The sequence below is a fragment of the Mus caroli genome, chromosome 7 (genome assembly GCF_900094665.2).
Source record: "Mus caroli chromosome 7, CAROLI_EIJ_v1.1, whole genome shotgun sequence".
NCBI lineage: Eukaryota > Metazoa > Chordata > Mammalia > Rodentia > Muridae > Mus > Mus caroli.
Genome location: NC_034576.1, coordinates 137,650,456 through 137,661,041, shown reverse-complemented (window position 1 = coordinate 137,661,041; position 10,586 = coordinate 137,650,456).

Genomic DNA, 10,586 nt, shown 5'->3' with positions numbered 1-10,586 from the left:
GGTCTTGAGTTGAATAATAAAGCAGGCTGAGCTAGCCACAAGGAACAAGCAAGGGAGCAGCACACTTGGGTGGCTTCTGCTTCAGCTCTTGTTTCCAGGTTCCCATCTTGCAGTCCTACCCCCCTTCCCCCTTCATGATAGTCTGTAACTGATGAAACAAAGCCTTTCTTCACCAAGTTGTTTGTCGTCATGGTGTTTTATCACATAACAGAAAAGCCATCTAGGACAATACCGTATCTGGGGTGTGTGGACATTTGTTCACATTTACCCAGGAAAACTTCACTCAATGGACACCATTGGGATTGCAAAGGTGCTGGTGACTAGCTTTCTTTCTTTTCTTTTTTTTTTTTTTAAGATTTATTTATTTATTATATGTAAGTACACTGTAGCTGTCTTCAGACACTCCAGAAGAGGGCGCTAGATCTCATTACGGATGGTTGTGAGCCACCATGTGGTTGCTGGGATTTGAACTCTGGACCTTTGGAAGAGCAGTCGGGTGCTCTTACCCACTGAGCCATCTCACCAGCCCCATGACTAGCTTTCAATATGATATTTCTTACTGTCTGATGTTAACCTGGGAACTGCTGGAAGCCTGTCCGTCCTGGTGATAATTGACAGAGCTTTAAGGAACTATTGGAGTCTCTTCCAAGGAGAGAGTTGAGGATTGTCGGTGTCTGTACTCAACCAATGTCCATGTGCCCCAGCTCCTCTGGTTTCAGTTTCCTTATTTGTAAGCTAGACTTCTGTTGTAGGCTAGAGTTCAATACACAGACCCCCTCATGCAGCCACTGTTCATGGTGTTCTCTGGAACCAGCCTTACTCAGCCATGTGTGCATTGCCAGTAGTTGTTTCCATGTGCCAGAGAAGCACCTGAGAGATCAGATGGTCCAAGAGTGCCTGGGAGGTGCCCAGGAGCACTGCCTCCTGGTGGCCACTTCAGGAACTGAGGAATGGTGAGTGAACCCAGCAATTACCTATGGAAATACAGTGTGCCTGGGCTGTATAGCCTGAGACCTGGAATAGTGTCAAACACTCTTGTGATACTATGATTCATCCCGTGTGGCCTGCAGCACACTTGCATAGAGTCCTAGCCAGCCTGTTCTATGCCTCCCATTCCCCCCACCCTTATTAACAACTTGAACACAAGCTCTGCAGTACCACAACAGACCATCTGATCACCAAGACAGCTGCTCAGATAAGTACCAGCTGGAGAACACACACAGTGGGGATACACTGGATAGAGAGGCTAATGCGATTTCATCTTGCTATTTGAGCAATGTGCAATTTAAAACGCATGACCTGCTCATCCCTGTAATTTTTCCATTCTGTATTTACAGGGCACAAATGAGAAAGGGTGTGTGAGCGTGTGGAAAGCTAGCCCACCATGGATAAGATGGGATCGCTGGACTCTCATCTCTTAGACACTGTTCCCATCATGAGTCTGGGTAGCTGCTTCTATTAGAATTGATTTTGAAATGTAGAGACTAGGTGGGTGATTTTCTGCGTAGATTTCACTTTGAGGTTTGCTGCAAACTTGCACATTGATTCTGGCAGATGAGGACACCCCTGGAGAGTCCACAGGGCCTCTCGAGTTCACAATTCGGCTTGGAACTTGTCCCTCCCAAGAGGCAAAAGTGTGTTTCCAGGAACTACCAGTAGAGAGCAGCAGAGGCCGTTAAATGCATTGCTGCAGTTGGCAGAGGGCTCAGGGAGGGAATGGGTCATCCCCTGTTAAGTGGGTGATCTTCTGTGGTTTGGAGGTGCACTTCTCCAAGCAGCTTTGTCCATGAGGTTCCCTACATTCTCACAGTCACCCTCACATGTGCACACCAGGAATCACCATGTTAAAGGAGCACTAACCCCATTCATTTGCGGGTTTTATGTGTACTCGTGCATGCAGGCCTTTCTGTTGATAGTGGCCCCCATAGTCATGTATTTTTTCTTAAATCCCTTTAAAAATCAAAGTCAATATGTTTTCATGGCTCCCAAGTATAGCAGTCCCTCTGCCTTATGTATCTCCCATGCAACCCTGGGCTTCCCTCTCATGAAGCCCTCTAGGGGCCTCCTCACTGTGTGTATGTACTTGGCATTCTGCCTGCGTGTCCAGGCACACACATCTCCACTGTGCAGACACTAGGAGGTCCTGGGGCCTAAGCCTTTTTACAGAGCACAGTGGACACACTGAAGACACTGCTTCCCATGAAGCCACATCACCTCAGACTGACACACACTCTTCTAGGTGGCTTAAAGACTCACTTTGATACAATGACTCCTGAGTTCTGTGGGCTTGGCTACACAGTCCCAGGTTGTCCTCGGCTGCATTGCCTTGATCAATGCTCTATCAGCATCTATTGATGGCTCATTCTGCTGATGCTGCCTGTCCTGTAACTTTCTCCCCACCTGAGGAGAAGTGGGGGAGAGGCAGGGTCTATTTCTTCTATTTGAGTGTGGTGTCTTCTGCCAGACACAGCCTCCTTTTGGCTTCATGCAGGGCCTTGGACATCTTCAAAGAGACTGGCATCACCCGTCCTGCTGGGATGATGGTCTGTAACTGCACGAGAGTACTGAACCAGGTCCTTCATAAGGTCTGCTAACAAAAGGCTTAGAAGGACGAGTCATTCCTCTCTCACTTCAGCTGCACCGCAATCACCGTGACACCCCCTCTTTTTCTGAAGCCATCCCTCCCTGACCCCTTTATGCTATCTAAGGCGGACTCCAGGGTCTCTTGTCAAATCTCTAATTCCCCTCCCGCAATTGCTTCTTCCTTCCCAAGAGCATGTTGGTCTGACCCTGCTGCTCCAAAGGCGGCAGGAATCGTTGTCACTGCTATTGTGCTGACCTTGTCTGCCAGACTTCGAGCTTCTTAGTCCAGCCGCTCTCCCTGGTGGCTTGAGTCCCCCCCCCCNCCCCCCTTCCAATCCCAACACTACTATTCCTTTTAAGGCTCCTTTTCTCACCCTCCTATCCCGCCTCTACTGCTCTCCCAGGCTTCCTTTCTGCCTGCAGTGATGGTAGCCATCTCCATTCCATTGCCCAACCCACCAGCTGGCCAGCCAACATCCAGCTTTGAAGGCCTGAGATCACCTCTGCTCTCCCTGGTCAGCTCCCAGAAAGCTGGTCCCCTTGCCAAGGCCTCACCTGTGCCATCTGGATAGAGAAGGGACAGGAAGTGGTCTCGACTCAGTGACACTTCACAGACTGCACCCCAGATTCTTGCAAAGCATCCTTGCGAGCTCTAGCTCTGAATGCTTGGCAGTGAGTTTCTGCTGGGTTTGGCCTGCTCCCTCAGTCCCTCTTCCTCAGCATCCTTGGCTGTGAGCAACCACAGCGGGGCGCCACGAGATCTGCCAACCCCACCTCAGACTGCTTGCCGCGCGCGCGTAGCCCTCTGCGCACAGGCCTTTGGAGGCCCTTTGAGTGGCAGCTGCCAAGCTTGCCCGCTGGCTGCTTCAGCTATCTGGATGGGTGGATTCTTTGCTCTCCCTGTGTAGAGCCGTTCCCAGCCAGAGCTCCCCTGCCCCCAAGGCAGCTGCTTCTAAATTGAGATGTAAAAGTTAATTGTTTTATTGGACTAAAAAGAAAAGAGCAGCGGCAGCAGGCCGGCAGGAAGGGCTGAGAGCTGTTGTTCGCTAATTTATTTTAAACCCAGTTTTAATTTGGTATTGACTGTCCTGTCCCGGGCTCTGGTGGGTGGGGATGGAGGTGGGGGGGGGGACATCTGCCCGGGGTTCCTTGAGGCTGGTAGGCTAGAGGCAGCAGGCTCCTCGGGTTTGAAACTAATTTGTCTTTGAAAGGAAACACTCAGCAGGGCACTCAAGAAGTTTCTAGAGTGTATAAGGTTTTGAAGGGTGGGTCTTTCCAACTCTGAAAGGCTGCTGGGATGAGGGCAGGTGGACTGGCTTACCTTCCTGTGGTAGAGACTGTTCCCATTTCTAGCAACCAGCTTCCTTCCAGGACCTGGGGTAGGATCTCCCTGGCTCCCTCCCACTCTTTGATGGGATTATAGGGACCCCAGGTACCACCCCCATCCTTTGATGGGATTAAGGCGGTTTGGAAAGGATTCATCTCCTCTAATGAGCCCCAGCCTTCCCAGCCTTTGACAGACGTTCCTGGTGCTGCTCCAGGGGCAAACTTTTTGGAATAACCTCCCTCGGGCCTCTGCTGAGCTTCTTTTCAGGGAAGAGTGTTCACGGGTTTCTAGTTCTTGGCTTGATTGGTGCTGTCTCCAGCAAGAGGGTGGGGGTGGGGCGCAGATCCACTTATTTTTGTCACTGGCCTTCTTCTGAGTCTCTAATTGTACACACAGGTCTGATTAACGTGAAATAGCATGTCACAGAGATTTTAGGTTAAAGCCTGGGTTTTGGAGCCCCACAAAGCAAGACTCATCCACACACCCCAATACACTAAAGAAACAAATGGGAAAACAGAACAGATATTAACAGTGGCCATATTGGGAAGAACAACAGATAAAGGGGCCCAGTGACCCCAGTCTATCTTGGGGTGCAGACATGAACTCGGATAAAGAAATAATTGGGGGTGAGGGTGGACGTGGCAGGGACAGGAGACATGCTTTATTAAGCTGTCCAGGTCAAGGTATGGGCTGTGGATCGCGTTGTCTCTGTGTGATCCAGTAACGTGACCAGAAGACCTTCTGGCTGCTATTGCTTAAAGGATCAGTCTAATCCTTCGGAGACGGCCTCTCTTCTGCTGAAGGTGTAGCCTTGATGCTGTGGAGGCTGTGGATAGCTGTGCTCCTCTTGAGAGAATCGGTCTCGTGAGATCTGCCCCCCAAACCCCACCCGGAATCTAAGATGGCCTAAGGTTCAGGGCAACGACTTACTTCCTTGCCTTCGGCCTCGAAGGATAAGGCTGGTTAGGATGGACTTCTGTACTCTGAAATCTCAGCTGCAGATCATTCACGGGGGCAGGTACTCTCCACTGCCCTTTGGGGTGTTGATGGGGTTGATGGGGTGGGTGGCGTTGCCCATCCCAAGGGTTGTTCAGCTTGGAACGGGCAAAGCCACCACTCACTTGTTTCTAGTGAGATCCTAGGCTTGATGTGCACAGAGGGTATCAGGTAGGGGCAGGCTCAGCCTTGACCCAGCCACCTGGGGTTCTTTACCACCACCACCCCCACATTGTCTTCACCCAAGCATTTCCCCAGAGGTCAGTAGCTCCTCCATATTTAAAAGGTTATGGGAAGAGAGTATGGCTATGAAAAGGATCAGTTTACCAGTAAACAGATCCCACTGGGACCCAGTGCTAATCTCTTTCTCGGGGCTCCTCCAGGGGAAGAATATAGATTACAAGACATCCAGAGCCTGCCCTTTGGCCCCAGCAGCCTGGAAACCCATTCCCCTTCTCTGCACATCTGGCTGCCAGCTCAGGTTGAGAGTGGAGTGGTCACTGTGAGTGAAGAAAGGAAGCTGCTCCAGAGAGCAGCAGCTCAAGCTCCTGTCAGTGCATGAGATGTCAAATAACTGAGGGGCAGGTCTCCAGCCCCTAGGCTGCTCCTTCTCTCTGAGCCAGCGGGTTAAGCTCTTTTAACCCTGGGACGTGTCCTGGCTTGTTTTGAGTCCGCTGGTAGTGAGGTTTGCCTTATACAGTGCAACTCCTCCAGGTTTTAAGATTTTCTTAAGGGGCTGGAGAGAGAACTCAGAGGTTAAGAGCACTGTCTGCTCTTCCAGAGGTCCTGAGTTCAATTCCTAGCAACAACATGGTAACTCATAACCATCTATAATGAGATCTGGTGCCCTCTTCTGGTGTCTAGGAATGCATACATGTAGGCAGAGCACTGTATACATAGTAAATAAATACATCTTTAAGGAAAAAAAAAGATCAGTTTAAGAAAAGAAGGAAGGAAGAGAGAGAAAGAGGGAGGGAGGGAGGGAAGGAAAGAGAGAGAGAGAGAGAGAGAGAGAGAGAGAGAGAGAGAGAGAGAGAGAGAGAGAAGGAAGGAAGGAAGGAAGGAAGGAAGGAAGGAANAGAAGGAAGGAAGGAAGGAAGGAAGGAAGGAAGGAAGGAAGGAAGGAAGGAAGGAAGGAAGGAAGAAAAGACCCCTGGGTATGAGGCTGGTGGTGGTGACTAAGTCTACCCTCTGGTGGATTGGTGTTCAGGAACCAACAGAATGTCTACAAGAAAAGCAAAGGCTTGAAATCAGTGCTGTTTGTCCAAAGATGTTGTTCCCACCTGCAGACTGTCCTATGACAGGAATCTGGGAATGAGGGCTTTGAGGCAGAGAAGGAAGGCAGTGTACACATAGCCCTCAGAGGGTATGTGAGCTCACACCTGGCTTGGGTTCCTGCTTGCCAGGACTGTGATTCCAGGCAGGTTCGTTCTGTCTCATCTAGCACCCCCAGCCCCCACCAGCTCTCTTGTCAATGTATAAAAAGTGCCAACCAGAGATAATCACACCACCCTGCTGTGTGACATGGGGTGGGTGCCTCATTAGACACTCAGGTTGAAACTGGTCCTTGCTCTGGCCATGCTAGAAGACCTTGTGGGAATACTTGGGCCACAGGGACCCCATGATGGTACTGAGTTCTACACACAGGGCGGAATGAATTATTGTGGGAAGGGTTTATTGTCCTGAGAGAAAGAGAGTTGTCATGAATGTGTGTCTGTGTGTCTGTGTCTGTCTGTGTGTCTGTCTGTCCGGTGTCTAGGTTTTCTCTGTATACATTCTTGTGTGAGGTACCATGTGTCCGGAAATACCACAAGGCTCTCAGCAAAGGACTGACTTTGTATTTCCCAACTTCTAGAACCTTCAGGCAAAACAAATGTGTTTTCCGGGTGACCCAGTTTCATGCATCCTGTTATAGCAAGAGTGGAAGCAAAGACATTTATTCAGGTGTTGTCAGTGCTGCTCTGGGCACTTGGTGTGTGAGCGTCATTGTCACGGTAACTGTACGCAGGAGGTGCCATCATTACCTGCACTGCCACCTGGGCAACCTGAGGTCTGAAGAGGTACATTGTTCTCACAAGGTTTCACAGACATCTAGGAATGGAAGAGAAAGAGGAGATGAGGCGGCTTGGTGAGGGCTCTGGGAATCAGGGCCGTCCTTCAGGGAAGGATGTGGGCAGATAAACTTGAAGGATCTCAGGGGTCATACTTGAATTTACCTCCTGTGTCTCTCTCTTATCGTTCACTCTTCTCCTTTGCCTTCTCAAGGGTTCATGGCCAGCACACATCCACTACACAGACCCTGGGGTTTGTGTCCCACTCCCAGCTGACCTTCTTGGTTTGAAGGCCACTGCCCTTCGTTGGTGCCAGTCCCATGAGTTTTGCCTTTTTCAAAGTGCGTGCCGGCAAATGCAATGTTCTCTGGCCTCTTCTGAGGGCAATTTGCCTGAATGTGGTCAACCAGTGGGTCTGCTGACCTTGAACTCAGGTACATTTACCCAGAATGCAGACAAGACGACCAGGGTTCCTTCCATCTCCAGTACCTGTGTGAAAAAGATGGTGACACGTATACATGGACCCAACACCAGCGAGGTAGATACTGGTGGGTCACTGGGTTCACTGGTGAGTTGGGCAAGTCAGATGGAAAGGTCCAGGCCAATGGGAAACCCTATTTTGAAATTCAAGGTGGAGGGACTCTTGATTCCTCAGCTTAGATTGATTTCTGACTACTCCATAAAGGCTCCCCCACACTTGCACACACACACACTTATAATACATACAAACTACACATACATACGCACACACAAAAACACTTATTGGCAGTAGGTGTGCCGTCTACCAAAGCAATCTGCGTGGCAGTGCCACCCTTCACCCTCCAGGCTTTATGGAAACTCCTTCCCCTGCTAATCCTTCAGGGGCGACTTTAGTTACACAAAAGGGTGTGAAACAATCTCAGCCTTACTCTGTGGAATGGTTTCTTCCCGACTCGACGAACAGCTGCACTTAAGAGACAGATGGCTCCTGAAGAAGATGGCGGATTCCCTCCCACATCCCTATCGACCTGTGCTAGTTGATTTACCCGGCTGCTTGGTGAAAGGCCACACTGTCAGACCTTAAATCAGCTCACAGTGACACCTGCCAGCCCCCCTCATCTGTCTTCATCTGTCACTGGTGAGCCCGGGAAAAGGCAGTTACGCCTGTTGGTCCCTACTGGATGGGTGCTTCTCTGAAGCCTCCACACGGCTCTGTGATGCTCTCTCCTCTTGCTGCTACCTGGCTGACAAGAAATAGGCTTATCTTTGCTGCGTGGGCTGTTGACTGGGTGAGACAGAAACCGTGCTGTTTGCACCTGAAATCTCTCCTCCTTCACTTCTAATCTTTAGGGGGGAAACTGACATTCCTGTTACAGAGTAAAAGACCTGGGGCATTTTAAAGGTATTTTACTTTATGTTTGAGACGATCCCAGCTAATTTGTTTGAAAAGTGTAAGCAGCAAATTGTTATTTGCTCTCTGTCTCTGTGTCTGCCTTTGCCTCTGTCTCTGTTTGTATCTGTCTGTCTGTCTCTCTCTCTCTCTCTGTGTGTGTGTGTGTGTGTGTGTGTGTGTGTGTGTGTGTGTGTGTAGATCAAATGTCTGTCTTAATCATTTCTCCACATTAGTTTTGGGAGACAGGGTGGCTGACTTACCAACAAGCCCTGGACACATCTGTCTCTGCTTCTCCAACTCTAGGCTCCAGATGTGTTATTATTATTATTATTATTATTATTACCTGGATGTTGGGTCATCTTACTTTCAAAACAAGCACATTACTGCCGGGGCCATCTCTCCAGCCCCAAGAGTGAACATTTAAACCCTCACGGTCTCCAGAGCACTAGTCTCCATTTCCTGAAGCATTGTATTAGTAAAATGTCTTAGCCCAGACTCTGTTCTCAGCAGCCTCCTGTCACAGGGGAAGGACCTCGGGGACAATGGCAGAGATACTCAGCAGGCAAAGGCGGGCACTAAAATATGTCCTTTTTCAGGATGATGGAATCATCTTTCGCGTTAGGAAATGAATGCAAACACTTTGAAGGCGACAGTTCATGAGCTGAGTGATGCTTGAAACAGACCCAGAGGTAGTGTCCCACATGTGCACTGTTCTCAGAGAGGCTGCTGGGGCAGGTAGAGGGAGGAGGAGAGCATGTGACAGTCAAGGGGAGGCACTGGTGTGGCGCAGGCCCCGCTGGTGTGGTACGGGTCTGCTGGCTCTGGCCTTGTTGCTTGCTTCTCTTCCTATAAGATGTGGACTGGGAAGACCCCTTAGTGCTGTATTTTCCAACCAGAAGCCAGGACAGCTCTGTCAAGAGACTGTCACCACCAAGACACCAGTCCATTTCCCTTTGCAGTGAAGTTACATACCCTCCTTTAAGTTAGACTCTAAAGTCTAAAAGAGGGTGTTTACACTCCAAAAGCGACAGTGACCTCACCGCCCTAGAGGCACATTCACCTGCACACTACCAGAGGGATTTCCTGGGGTGCCTGCCTTCAGCATCTGCCCTCTAAGAAAAGAGTCCTGGGAAGGAACAAGCCGACTCTCCCTTGGAAGGGGCGTTTTTGGCAAGTGTCCAAGGATAGCTCTGCCTGCCATTTCAGCAGGATAACTTCATCAGCATTTCTCCAGCACAGCTTTGAGAATTTGAAAAGCTTGTTAACAAAGAGAGAGAAGGAGAAAGGGAAGGGAGGGTGAAGGCCTTTCCTGTTGTATCACTTTAAACAGAAAAACAGAATTCGGCGGGCGTGGTGGTACACATCTACAATACCAGCATTCAGAAATCGGAGGAGGCAGGAGGACCACTAATTTGAAGCATGGTTTGGCTACACAGCAAAACTCTGACTTAAAATAGTAGACAAAACAAAAGCAAGGGCTGAGAAGATGACTCAGGAAAGTGCTTCCCGTGCAAGCCCAGGACCTTGGCCTGATCCCAGGTCCCATACACAAAGTTAGGAGTAGTGGCCTAACCAGAGTGTTGGGGAGTTGGAGCCAAGCAGATCCCTTCACAGATCCTCGGGACTCACTGGCTCGTCAGTCTAGCCTACTTAACAAGCTTCGGGCCAGTGAGAAACCTGCTTCAATAAAAGGTAGACAAATGAAAAATGACACCTGAGCTTTGTCCTGGACACGCCCGCCCAACACACACACACACACACACACACACACACACACACACACACACACACGCACACACCACATTTGTAGTCATATGAACATCCATACAAACTCAGAGAAGAAAAACAAATCACCAAGTCAGATCAGTCCAGCTGTGTTGCCACCAATAACGCTAGATACCACCTGACAGTCTGCAGAGCCCAGAGGGGCTGAGGTGCTCCAAACTTTCTAACCTTAGAGCCAATTAGATCATTACATTAGCTATGTTCAAAATATCCTGTCACTTCTACAAGGGAAATGACAGCCCTCTCCCTACTCATTTTTCTGAGCTCTTTCAGACATATGTGTGTGTGAGAGAGGCCTTAAATAAGGAGACATGTCACCGGATGCACAGACATGGTTTTGTGACTTTGTGCTGAGACCTTGGGCATCCTGTGACACTCACCGTGTCAGAGACCATATGGCTGCAAGGAAAAATTAGGCTAAAGTAGTAAAAGGACAAATTCTGTCATCTATCAAACCATATTTCATCTTATA